Raw genomic sequence first — 13,433 nt, forward strand, 5'->3', positions numbered from 1 at the left:
CTTTCCCCCACTGATTTGAAATACCACCTTTATCCAGAAACAAATTGTCTTTTTGGGTCTATTTCTGGACTCTATTCTGTCCCATAGATTTGCATGTCTACTCAAGTGCCAATCTTTAACTGATTTAATTACTTCTCAGTCACTTTTATCATATGGGTTACTTTCTGACTTACAATTCTTTGCATACATGCCTTAGCTCCTTTACTAGATTATAAGATCTTTGAGGGCAGAGAAAGTGTCAAAAATTCTATAGTCCTTGCTTTATTCAAAAAGTATCTGTTGGAGAGACAGATTGTGATGATGAACGCATAACTATGTTATCATACTGTGGACAGTGGATTGTATACCATGGATGATTGTATGGTGTGTGAATGTATTTCAATAAAACTGAATTTAATAATAAAAAAAATTAAAAAGTATCTGTTGGAGGGACCCACCAATCTGGAACAGAAATGGATAAAAGCAGCCATCAGAATAGAAGGAGCCATGGGAGAAGGAATCACCAGCAAAGCCCTTGGTGAGACAAGGTGGCTCTATTGAGAGGTGTAACACAGGGACACCCCAAGGCCCACAGGATTCTGGCTGCGGTGATGACGAGGCCCCACCTACCTCATCCAGCAGAGGTAGAAGTTCTTCCGGGCCAGGTCTACCAGGGGGTTACTTTGACCCTGAAAGGAAACACTACTTCCTCTTGCTCCTTGACATAACAACTGCAACCCCCTCATGAAGGAGAGCATCCTGCAGAAAGAGATGGAGTGCAAAAGAGTATAGCTGCTACAATAGATGATGGATGATAGATAGGGAGGGAGGGAGGGAAAGAGGGAGGGAAAGAAAGAAACAGTGGTGTGACAGGATGTTAAAGGTGGTGGATTGGGTTATCGGGGGAGGGGGTTGGGGTATGATGGAGTTCTATGTATGGGGTTTGTACTGTTTTTGCAACTGTTCCTGTAAGATTGAATTTATTTCAAAATAAAATTTATTAAATTAATTAAAAAAAAGAGTATAGCTGCTAGAGGAGGACAAGCAGGAAAAGCAAATAGCTAGGATGGGATTTAATGCATCTTCCTTGCTACATAAAAGACAGCTGGGTGTTCTCAGCGACACCAGTTACTGCCATTTAACCCGTGAGTGGCGAGTGAGCTGCGTGCAGAAGAAAAAGGTCCAGGATGGAGCTCGGATCCCTCTGCTTTGGTGAGCGACCAATTTAATCTCCTTCTGGCAGGTACCAACAGGGACCGGCTCTTCATAGTGAACGCTGTCACAGTCGGAGGCATCAAGTATGGAATCATCCTCCCCAGGCGGGCTTCAGACACAGGCACTCACCGTGAAGATGCATGAAAACCTCTACTTCACTAACTGGAAGGTGAATTCTGTGTGCTGGGCCTTGCTGACTCACTTGGATCCCCACATTCTGCTGTGCCTTCTGAGAATCGCAGATGCCCCAGGCTGTGCCACTCCGCTCCCAGCGTCCCTGTTCGCCAATAGCAATTCAGGGGGAGAAGGGCCTGGCCTGCTCTGCAGTTTCCGGATCCCCTGAATATCCAGGCAAATAACTGCTTCAGTACAGGCTTGTCTCTGCTGGTCCTGGCAACCAGTGTGGTGACGGGATACTGGCAGTCATTTGGGACCAATAGCGATGGCCCAGCAGTTTACTGTCCTGATCCCGGTGCTGTTTAAGAATTGTAGTTCTGGGAGATCTTTGCACTTGGTCTGTGCTCTTGAAATCAGGGCAAGAGCTGGGAGCCTATCCGCCTGTTCCAGGACCCTGCTGTGACCTCTGTACAAATCCTCCAACAAGAGCGCAGTACCTGATGGCATCAGACATGGCTGGAAAGATCAAGCTGTGGGACCTGAGGGCCAAGGAGTGTGTCAGGCGGTTTGAGGGTCCCAAGACTGAGTAGCCTACCTGCCCCTGCACGTGCACGAGGAAGACGACTCCCGGTGCAGTTTGCCAACTGCTACACGTGAATCTGGAGCCTCCACAATGCCCACCTGCTGAGAACCATACCCTGCCCGCACCCACCTCCAAAGCAGACATCTCCAGTGTCTTCTCGCTAGGCTGGGAGCTTCTCATTAGGTTGGGGGCATCCCGGGAGTGCCGGGGCACTCACGGCTGTCCAGCAGGACTTAACTACTTCTACAACTAATTCTGTAACGTGCAGCCTGGAGAACTGTGGATTGGACTTAAGGGGATAAATTGCTCTCCTCTAACAAGGACATTTTAAATGGATGCTCACTGTACACAGATCCCATCTGTCTGGCTGCTGGGCTGAAGTTGGAAGTGATTACTTGGAGACACTTCTGTAATGATATTTTGGTGAAGTTGTGGGCTCAGAGAGCTTGAAAGTCCTATTCATAAAAGGTGCCTATTTCTCTTGTTGAATCCTTAGAATAGCCTCCCATCCCCCAGCTGTTTTGTTCGTATGTTTGTTTTTTAACAAAAAGACTTTTTCCAAGTACTGAAGATTAATGACAATGAAATTCACCAAAAGCCAGAGACCAGATGATGAGACTGGGTGAGGTTATGTTAGGCTGCCAGTGCCTGGGTCCCAGGGAGGCTTGAACCTGTGTTTGAGAAAACCACCTGGGTGTAATAAGAAGGGAGAAGTCATTTCACTGAGTGTCCACAGAGCAGATTTAGAGGATGGAGTTTGGAATCATTAAACTGGGATTCTCTTTTTAGTGTCATTCATAGGATTTAAATGCTAGCAGGTTTTTAAACAGACAGGACTTCAGATGCCCTTGTTGAGGCACCTACCAGAATGTCAGGTACAGCCGTTCCTATTTCTGTTATGGTGACTTGAATATGAGATTTAAAAACCCAGAAAAGAAAATTGGCTTTGACTTTTTGTAATCTAGAAGATACAGTTTGCGAAATGTTCTTATAAAGTGCTAAATAAGCCTGTCTTTCTACCAAATAATAAAACTAGACAGAATAAAAAGTTTAAAACAAAAAAAACAATGGAACTGCATTACACAAACAGTGAACCCTAAGTTAAACCATGGACTATGGTTAATCGTACAGTTATAAAAATGTGCTTTCATCAGTTGTAACAAATGTTCTATACCAATGCAAGGTATTAATAATAGGGTGGTATATGGGAATTTTATGCACAATTGTTCTGTAAACCCACAACTTCTCTAATAAAAAAAAAAAAAAACTAGAAAGAAAAAAAGTGTCTGTTGTTTGATTGAATAAATGAAGATGGCTCCAAGTTGAATTCACAAATTCACAGCAACATCCAGATTTGTCATGCCTCTCATTGTATTTTGAAGTTCTCTCTCTTTCAAAAACTATTCTTTTTTCCACAAACTGACAATTTGACAGTGAAATGCAGACCCCAAAATGAGCTCTAATCCTAAAAAAAATTAGAAATTCAACATCATCAAGCAGGAACTGTCACTGTTTTGTAAAGGAATCATGGATGAATTGCAATGATTTTTGATTAGGATTTGTGTTTGGATTATTGAGCATGTTGAGATAGTATCTTTGTGCTGTGTCTGATTAGTACTGAGAGAGCCAGGGTTAGCTAGTTGTATAGATTTTTCAGGAAGATGTAAAAGTCTGTGTTCTGACTCCTTGCTTCAATAAATTTGGCCTACAGGATCAAGGTAATGAACATGTTTTCATTTACTAGTAAACTTTCGTCCATTTCAGAATACCTTGTAAGGAGCAGAAGGGGCAGACATGATCCAGCAGTCGCAATTAATGAAGAAAAAATGCGGAGCAAGGCCCTTCAGAAGAGATGATTACTCTTGGAAATTTAATAGCCAAATAGTATTATAAGTTTCATCTGAAAGGGGTAGGCACAGCTACTATGTAGACTACACTTTATGCCTGGGAAAACAAAGAAGAATTAATTGAATTTTGTAACTCATCACAGGATAGGAAGGGAGGTCTGAAATATGTTCTGATGGCGACTTTGTGCCCCTCCTGGTATCAGAACTGCGGAAAGCTTCAAGTACACTTTCCAACACATTCTGCTTAACCCCCAAAGTACTTACTTTTGTCACTCATTTATGGCATCTATAAAGTTACCTATGCCTACTCTGTGTGATTTAAAGAAGTGCCTCCTACATTTCACCCAAATTTGAAAGCAGTACTTTCTGTAGGCTCTTTTACTTGCTGAAGAATGCCAACCTCACATGCATATGCAAAACTAAAATATAGACAGAATCTCAAAGTCTCCAAACACATTTCAAGTGTCAAAAATACACTTTTTATTACAGTCTGGTTTGGAGTTTTCAAACTTTAAAAAATCATGGGTCTTTATATTGAAAAATAATTTGGCCCTTTTCAAACACTAGTTTTACTGATTTATAGAAGACAGATTATAATAAAATAAAATGTATGTGGATTGAAACTAGAAATTCAAATGAACAGAGTTCTGGGAAAAAAACAGTAAAGATGGCAATAATATTTTAGAGTTACTACTTGCTAGGTTGGAGATGAAGGTTTTAATTAATTTTTCCTCTTTTTTTGTGTCGCAACTTATCCAAAGCAAAGAAAAACAATTGTTAATATGTTTTCCACCTATAGGTGGCAATACTTGTACAATCAACATCATCTTTATTAGAGGGAGATTATTAGAATTAATCTTTCTGCAAAAATTTTTGAAACTTTTTATTGTGGAAAATTTCAAGCATACGTAAAGATAGGGACATTAATGAACTATCATGTCCCTCCGCCCACTTCAATAGTTAGCAACGCTTGGCCAGTCTTGTTTCATCAACTCATATCTAATCCCTGCTCCTTGTCCCCAACTGGGTTATTTCCAAACAAGTGCCAGACTAATGCAAAATTAACAGAGAAAAATTATTATACCCCTTGTAACATACCTTCAAGAAATTCTAGTGACCACCCATGGAATCCTAAAACATAATTAAATGGACAAATGAGAAAAAAAATGCAACCCCTTGTTATGAAGATGAAAAGCATCGAATCCCATATACTATAAAACACATGATAAAACTCTATATCTGTCATATTAGGAGCTAATATAAGAAGGCTTATATAAGTAAAGTGTACGTAGGTAAAATAAAAGGTGATAGAAACTTTTAATTTTTAAAAAAGCAATTACAAATTACAGAATAGATGGAATCACTCAACTACAGAATATAATGACATGCACGTCTTTCCTTGAGGTTAAGAAAAATAAGACCAAGTTAGAAGATTTTGCAGAGTGAGTGATTAAAATATATTAAGGGAATACAAGTAAGTAAGGGGAATGGAAAATTACTGACTTTTAGAACAAAGCGGTGACAGCTGCTGGCTCTAAAATTAGGAATGGAGACAAGAAATTTCCTGAGTGCCAACAACCAAATCACAAAGGCTTAATCCACCCAAGCTCCTTTCAGAAAGATTTTAACCTCGGAAAGGACACGAGGCTAATGGTGACACCCAGGTTGACCATTTGGTGGCTCTCACTTCCCAAGACCTTGCTGCTTGCAGAGCCCTCTGGGGAGGGCTGCACTTGGGTGACAGCTCAGGTTAGCACCATGGGCAGAGAGCGCACCTCCATCTAAAGGCTTTCGTGTTTTCTGTTCTTTACTGAGATTTTTATGATTTCATGGACAAGCTGAAAGTCCACCATATGTGGACTTACCTCTCCATCATGCTCCTCAACCTCTTCCTGCCCAGATTCTGGAAATAAAATGATTCCTGAGCGCAATCCAGTCTCATCAGGAGGAGCAGGAAAACTTCTAGGCACTTGAGTGGCAAGTTCTTTGACTGAACTGGAGGAGCAGGAAAACTTCTAGGCACTTGAGTGGCAAGTTCTTTGACTGAACTGAAGCGGAAACTTGGCCAATGCTACTTAAAACAACAACAACAAGCAAAATTCCTCCTGCATTGTGTTCTGTAAACAAAGCAGTTCGGCCCTCAGGATGAAGGAGAGAGCAATTTTAGGAGCCTAAGACCTGGTTTCTAGTCAGGCTTCTGCCCCTGAGTAGAGGACCTCGGACAACCAGGCAGGGTGCTAGTTTCCCTCCCCAAGAAGAGGGAGGAGCCATGCTTGATTTACTAAGTCATGGGAATGTTGCCAGGGCTGTCCACAACAACCATTAAAAACACTTTGAAATTTTAAAAATGCTGAAATGTTAGCTGGCCCAAGGGTTTCTTTCACTTTGTTCTTTGTTTCATTATTGGTTTTCTATATGTTTTACATTAGTGGTGCTATTCTAACGGGCCACCATTAACTTTCCTTTCTTCTGTTCACAGTTGGCAAATTTGCCCCTGAGGGCCACCCCGGACTACTCTCAGTCCTATGCTTTGGGTGCAGTTGACTCCATTGCCCCCCTCCCTGGTGAGGTAGGAGGCTCAGGCCTGGCTACAAGATAGCATGTGACCCAGTGAGGTGATGTGTGGCTTTAGATGGAGCTTCTAGGAGAGCAAGGCGTGTCCGTGCTTGTGCTTTATTGCTAGGCGTGAACCTGGAAGAATGTGAAGGTGGAGCTGTGACCACCTTGCCTCTTCCTAAAGCTTGAGACTGAAGCTCACACCCAGGCAAGAACAAAGCCAGAAGTCCCAGACATAGGGACCTGAACCCATTACGTTGAGGTCCAGAATCCAGCTCCCCAGGAAACGCTCAAGAAATGTCATTGAGTTGCCATTTTGCCTAAGCCCACTGGGGTTGGGGCCTCTGGAACTAGATTAACAAGGATTCTAACTCAGTAACTTGGTATAAGGTACTTAGCATGGTACAGGGAAGTTAGCTACATTCACAAAGTATATAATTTACACTCAAGGATTCATTTAGTCCCCGACTAGCCCATAGAATCCTGGGGCTATTCTTGTTTACATCTAAATTAGAACTTCTCTTAAATAATGTCTGTTTTAGTTTCTGTGGCTGCTCAAGCAAATACCATGCAATGGGTTGGCTTAAACAATGGGAATTTATTGGTTCTTGGTTTTGAGGCTATGAGAAAGTCCAAATCAAGGCATCATCAAGGTGATGCTTTCTGCCTGAAGGCTGGCGTTCTGGGGCTGGCTGCCAGCGATCCTTGGTCCTTGGCCCTCTGTCACATAGCAGTGCACATGGCAGCATCCTATGGCCTTTCCCGTTTCTTCTGGGTTCCACTGACCTTCAGCTTTTTGCTTCCCGTGGGTCTCTCTCTCTGTCTGTCTGAATTTTGTTTTGCTTACAAAGGATTCCAGTAATAGGATTAAGACCCATCCTGATGGAGTTAGGTCACACCGTAACTGAAGTAACCCATCAAAAGGTCCAACTTACCTTTGGGTTCACACCAACAGGAATGGATTAAGTTTAAGAACATGTTTTTCTGGGGTACTTGGCTCCAGACCCCCACAGTGTCTAAAGAGCCTAGTTTTACTTCCTCTTTTCCTCTCAAGAAATCAAGAAAATACCATAACTGGGAATTCTGTGGGTTTCTATCACAGGATCTTAGCTGCGAAGGGAAGAAAATTATCTGGGTCCTATATATTTCAGATTAATTGCCATGTGATAGTACTGATGTGGAGGCATTTGCTACCAAGAGATAAATTTGAGGATTACATTCATTTTCCAGGCCACCTGAGATCCAGGAATTTGTAAGTGCTTCATAATAACTAAAAGAAAGCATCCTGACCATTAACTCCTCAAAAAGTTGGGGTATTTGCAAAATTTTTGGTTTCTTTGGTCAAATGCTGAATATATAAACTAAGATATAGGAAGAGGTTATAAAAGTTATGAATGCATTGTACACACAGTTAACAACACTGAAATATATATCTGAATGTGGTTAAAAGAGGAAATGTTAGATTGTATATATGGTAATAGAATAAAATTTTAAAAATATCCATGGAACTGCACTATGCAAACAGAAAACCCTAAGTTAAACCATGGACTTTAGTTAACGGGTACCATTATAAAAACGTGCTATCACCAATTGTAACAAATGTTCCATACAAATGCAAGTTGTTAATAATAGGGTGGTATCCTGTATTTTATTCATGATTGTTCTGTAAACCCACAACTTCTCTAATTAAAAAAATATATATGAATAGAGCATCATGTGAGGTCAAGATTTAGAATCACTAGACAGGGAAAAGGTTTTTAAGCATAACATATTCTTCAGAAATAGTTTTTGTTGGTAGTGGACCAAAGTGGTTAAAACCTCCCTAGATCTCCTTTCAGGGAAAATTCAGGTTTTCCATTCCATTTTGGTAGTTACAATTCCTCCACAGGAGAAGTGTGGTCTCCATGGAACAGGGAACTGTCACTACCATATAACTGTCACTACCATGTAGGTCAGGATTTCTCAGCTTCAGCACTAAGGACATTTTGAGCCAGATAATTCCCTGTGGGATGTTAGCAGTAGGCCTGGCCTCCTCTGGACACCAGTGTCACTCGCCCCCAAGTTGTGACAACCAAAAATGTCTCCAGACATCGCCAAATGTATCCTGGAGTTCAAAATCACCCCCTGTGGAGAACCACTAGTGTGTAGAATCAGGCACAGAAGCAGAGCTGTCTCCAAGTTGCAAATGAACTGGTTTCGCACACCAGGGTTTGGGGACCATCTGGTACAGTCATTTTGAAGATTAATGAAGAAGCTGTCTACCATGGCTTATTTGGGAAATTCCAAAAAGGAAAATATGGGCTGATCATCCTACTGTGGTTAAATAACTAGACTATAATACATTTAGAGTGGGCAAGTTCAGAAACCAGTGAAGTTCCTTTTTTTAAGTGTTATTTCAATGTAAATGACTACTACAAAACTATAGAGTACCTTTCATTTGTAGGAAAGAGAGGAAGCATCCTCCACACACTGAAATATCGCTCTAAGTTCCAAGTTGGTAAATACAGAGAAGGACCTGGCTTTAGACATGACCATCCCTGTCCCAATCAACTCTAGCCAGGGTGTGGGTTCCGTAGTGACCGGCTGCTGTTGAGACCACATGGCTGTTCCAGAAAAAGGTGGGGGGAGAGGTTTGGGGCAGAAAAGCAATAATCGATTAATCCAGTAGTCAACCACCATAAATATGATCTGGTGTTTTCTTTCCTGGTTGCCTCCTGTTATCACTGAACCCAAGTTGAAAAGTAACTGGTTACACATACCCAGGGCCCGGGACACCATCTGGTACAGTCATAATGAAGTAATTAATGATGAGTCTCAATATTCCACAGAGGGAAACATGTGATTTATGAAAACCAAGCCCATGTTGAATAAGAGCCTGCATTACAGAGCTTGGGAAGAGACCGGGTTTTGCACATTTAGATTTATTTGCCACCTTGTTAATGAAGGCATTGAACACTAGGATGCCGCAGATGCAGCCCATTCTACAGGCTTTGGAGTCAATGAGCCTGAGTTCACAGCCCAGCTCTGCCACTTTGGAAGTTGCTTCACCTCTGGGTGCCTCCGTGTCCTAACCCAGGCAGCAATTTTGAGCACCTGTATTAGGCAGGCTATTTTGTTTCATAGGCCCAAGACCCAGGCATGTAATTGGGACATACCATAAAGGCACCTACAGTAAGGAAGGCTGGACTCCCACCCAGGCCCTTCCACCCCCCACCCGGACCTCACAGAAAGAGCCACTGCTCAGGCCTGATGGGGACTGATGGCGTTTGTGGTAGGAAGGATGCAGCCCAGCTCTGAGGAACAGATTATTTTGCCACCCCTCCACTGTGGGGGTTCCTTCATCCTCGCCATCATGTAGACTCAGCTCCTGTCTCATTCTTCCCTGCTCTTGTCACTCCTGCTCCAGCAAGCACCCTGCCCCTTGCCCTGGACCTTTTCTCTACCTCATTGCTTCTGTTTACTTGTGACAACTATTGCCTGATGGCCCTTAAAAAAAAATATATATATATATATATAATATATATATATATATAATATAGGTATGTATTATAATGTCACCATCTACACATTTTGTGTAATTAGTGGTTACTTATTGTCCTTTATTCATTTATGTATTTTGAATTTTTAACTTTTTTACCTTTTTAAGATATTTTCAACACTTGCCAAGCATTATTCGTTGTGTGGCCAGCATGAAGCTGACACTGGAGATATATGGACACTTAAGACAAAGGCCTCACTCTAAAGAAATGTGTGGTCTAGTGAGAGAGACACCTGCATAAACAGATCATTTTAGTAAAGATGAGAATCTATTATAGGGTAGTGGCTAAAAATGTGGATCTTGGAGAAGATGGATTTGGAGGAAGAAGACCAGAGGCCAATTATATGTAAGAGTGAATGAATCAGAGCAATGATAAGGGTGGAGAGAAAGGGGTAGATTCAAGAAATATTTAGGAGATAAAAACCCGATGGCCTTTTGCCATGCATCTTTTCATCTTCTGCTTTCGCTGCTAACTAACTGGGCTTCTCCTGGTTATTTCCCAGCTGAAATTCCCAGGAGAGACTTCGATAGGCCTCTAATCACCATCCAATCTTACTGGGTGGAGCTTTTTAACGGAGTCCTTTGCAGACCTGGTCCTCTGTAGGGGGCTGGGCTCTGGTCAGCTACTCAGCCCTGGTTCGGGCAGCTGTGGCCCAGGAGAGGCGTCTCCTGGTTGAGAGAGCAGCTGCTATGTTCGCACAGACAAGGGGCAGAGCCGTCTATGAGAGGAGGGTAGTGGGGTACAGTAGGCACTCAATAGGTGTTAGCTCATCCTTAGAACATGCACATAGTATGTTCCAGCCACTGTGTAGAGCACTGAGGAGACCCAGGAGGGAAAGAGTAAATGGCTGCCCCTCTCTCCCCACTCCCCAGTGCTCACCGTCAAGTGAGGGAGGAAGGTAAATTAAAAGTCTAATACCAGGTGATATAGAAGGTGGGAAGAGATGCTCTGGGAGGCTGGCAGAGTGGCAGTACAGGCTGAAGGAAAATTAGATGGCAAGCTCATGGCTTTGAAGGCTATAGGTGTTTTCCTGTGGCCACCGAAGGGCTTTAGAGCAGGGAGCAATATTTTAATATTAATCAGGACCACAAATAATGTAGGACTATTCCCATCCTCCTCCAGTTCCTGGAGTGGTGAGAGTGACCATACAGAATTTACTTGTAGAGAGAAGGAGAAGAAAGGAGAAGGCCAGGGGAGCAAAAAACCTCTTCAAGCACAGTGCTGGGGAGGGTTTCTGGCAGAGAACGAAAGGAATGGTACAGAATTATCTAAATTTGAAAAACACACCGGACAACACAACAAAGTTAAAATGACCTGTAATCAGTCCGGCTTGCTCTCTCTCTCTCTTCTCTCTCTCTCTCTCTCTCCCTCTCTCTTTGTCTTTCTCTCTGTAGAACACCTCCACTCCTCCAAACCTCCTTCCTGCCTCCCCCACCATTGCCTTAACCTCTAGTCACCACTGCTAACAGTTCTGTGCATTTCATGCTGAATTTTTTCCTGTATATACCCACATAAATTTTCTTAAACCAGAAATGGAATTGTGTTATACATCTTTTTCTGCAACTTGTGTGTTTTACTTAGGAGTAAGCCATTTGTTTTAGCTTACCTCACTCTTTAAATGACTGAATAGTAGGGAAATGGGATTCAGGGAGGCAGCATCTAGTGTTAAGCATTGAAACTCTTTCGATGTGTTTCACAATGTAGAAGTGAAGATTGAAATCTTTTTAATTACCTTTGGTTACTGGAGTGTGTGTCTTTGAAGTCCACACTAAGCCGGGATGGCATTGGGGACCCCGAGATTCAGTCAAGTTACATTAGCGATCACCAAGGCAGCGGGGTGAAGGATGGATTCATGGTAGTTGAGACAGGTGGTGAGTCCAATTGGGAAACTATTTAGGAGGCAAGCCCAATGTTTCAGGTAAGAAATGATGGATTCCTGAGAGTTTAGGAATTAGAAACAGGAAGATACGGTGACTGGTTGGATGTGGAGGATGAAGAGTGGAAGGCATCGCAGATAACTTTTAGGTTTCTGTCTTGAGCATCTGGAAGATGGCACCATTCACTGAAACAAGAATAAATGAGGGTGATGGGTGCACTTCTGGGACTTGGTGGAGTTTAGTTGCCCATGGCCATCCACCCCGGGGTGTTCCACGGGAGATGGGGGAGTGAGGCATCCACCTGGGAGTCATCACCAGGTAGGTCATACTGGAAGCCATGGGAATGGATGAGATCACCCAGGGAAGGTGTGCAGACTGGAAGGAGAAAGGGAATGGGAAAGAGGGGGGAGAAATGGAACCAGCAAGGGAGATTTAAAACCTATGCCAAAAGGCCAAGGGAGAATGCTTTCCTGGAATGTGAGAGAAAATATTACAGAGAATACACTGGTAAATAGCATCAAATGCTGCAGAGAAGCCAAACCAGGTAGGATCTGGAAAGGTTCCATTGGATCTAGAGGTCATAGCTTAGTTGAGTGACATGGAGAGAGCAGAAGCCAGAAGGCCAGAGTGCAGAGGTGGAGAAGTGAATGGGGAGCAAGAGATGGGGACAGCAAGGATAGACAACCCTTCTGAGAAATTTCCCTCAAGACAAATGGAGAGCAATTCAACAATGGCCAGAACAAGTTCACACGGGGTCACAGGATAATTTTGAAGTCACATCATGGTTATATAGAGAGACTAACAAAGTCAGAGTCCTCTTCAACTTTATAAAAGCAAACTCTGTGTCAAGTTAATGGCACGTAAGTGACTCAGACCCTATTAGCGCATATGTCACTTGGCTGTTATAGATACTGGGCCATGACTCAGAAACACTGACACAGAGCCGCATGGTGCCGTATATTACCAGGCAGCGCTGATGCATTGTCAAACAGAGATTAAAAAGATTGCATAATGATTATACAGCTGGAAGACCAACCCCGATCTATGCAAGTTACATTTCCCTTTGTGGAAACTGTTGAAACCTATATTGGATTAAAAAATGCCTCGAGGGTGACAGTGTGATTATAAAAACCTTGTGGATCACACTCCCTTTATCCAGTGTATGGATGGATGAGTAGAAAAATGGGAACAAAAACTAAATGAAAAATAGGGTGGGAGGTGGGGATTATTTGGGTGTTCTTTTTTATTTTTATTTTGTATTCTTATTTTTACTTTTTCTGCTATAAGGAAAATGTTCAAAAAATAGATTGGGGTGATGAATGTACAGCTATATGATGGTAGTGTGAACAGTTGCTTGTACACCATGGATGATTGTATGATATGTGAATATATCTCAATAAAACTGAATTTAAAAGAAAACCAAAAAAATGCCTTGAGATAATGAAAGACAATTCACAGATATTGAAAACTTGCAGCTTTCTTCATATCTAAGCCTCTGTAGGAAAATATGATTTGGGAATGTAAATTGATTCTTTTCCATGGAACACATTTTCTGGCTTAAGCAGTTAATTTTTCTAAAAAAAAAAAGAAAAAACCAAGATGGCAGTATGGGGTAGTGGTTAAGATGGAACCCAGTGGACTTGAGTTTGAATGTCAGGTCAACCTCGTATGGGCTGGGTGGTCTTGGGCAAGTTCCTAATTTGTAAAAGTGAGAAAAATA

General features: G+C 42.2%; 1 pseudogene; it reads left to right on the forward strand.

Moving 5' to 3' along the window:
• The first annotated feature begins 452 nt into the window (after positions 1–452).
• On the forward strand, positions 453–2,058 carry LOC119518384 (annotated as a pseudogene).
• The last annotated feature ends 11,375 nt before the right edge of the window (positions 2,059–13,433 follow it).

This window comes from Choloepus didactylus, chromosome 22 (assembly GCF_015220235.1).
Source record: "Choloepus didactylus isolate mChoDid1 chromosome 22, mChoDid1.pri, whole genome shotgun sequence".
Lineage (NCBI taxonomy): Eukaryota > Metazoa > Chordata > Mammalia > Pilosa > Megalonychidae > Choloepus > Choloepus didactylus.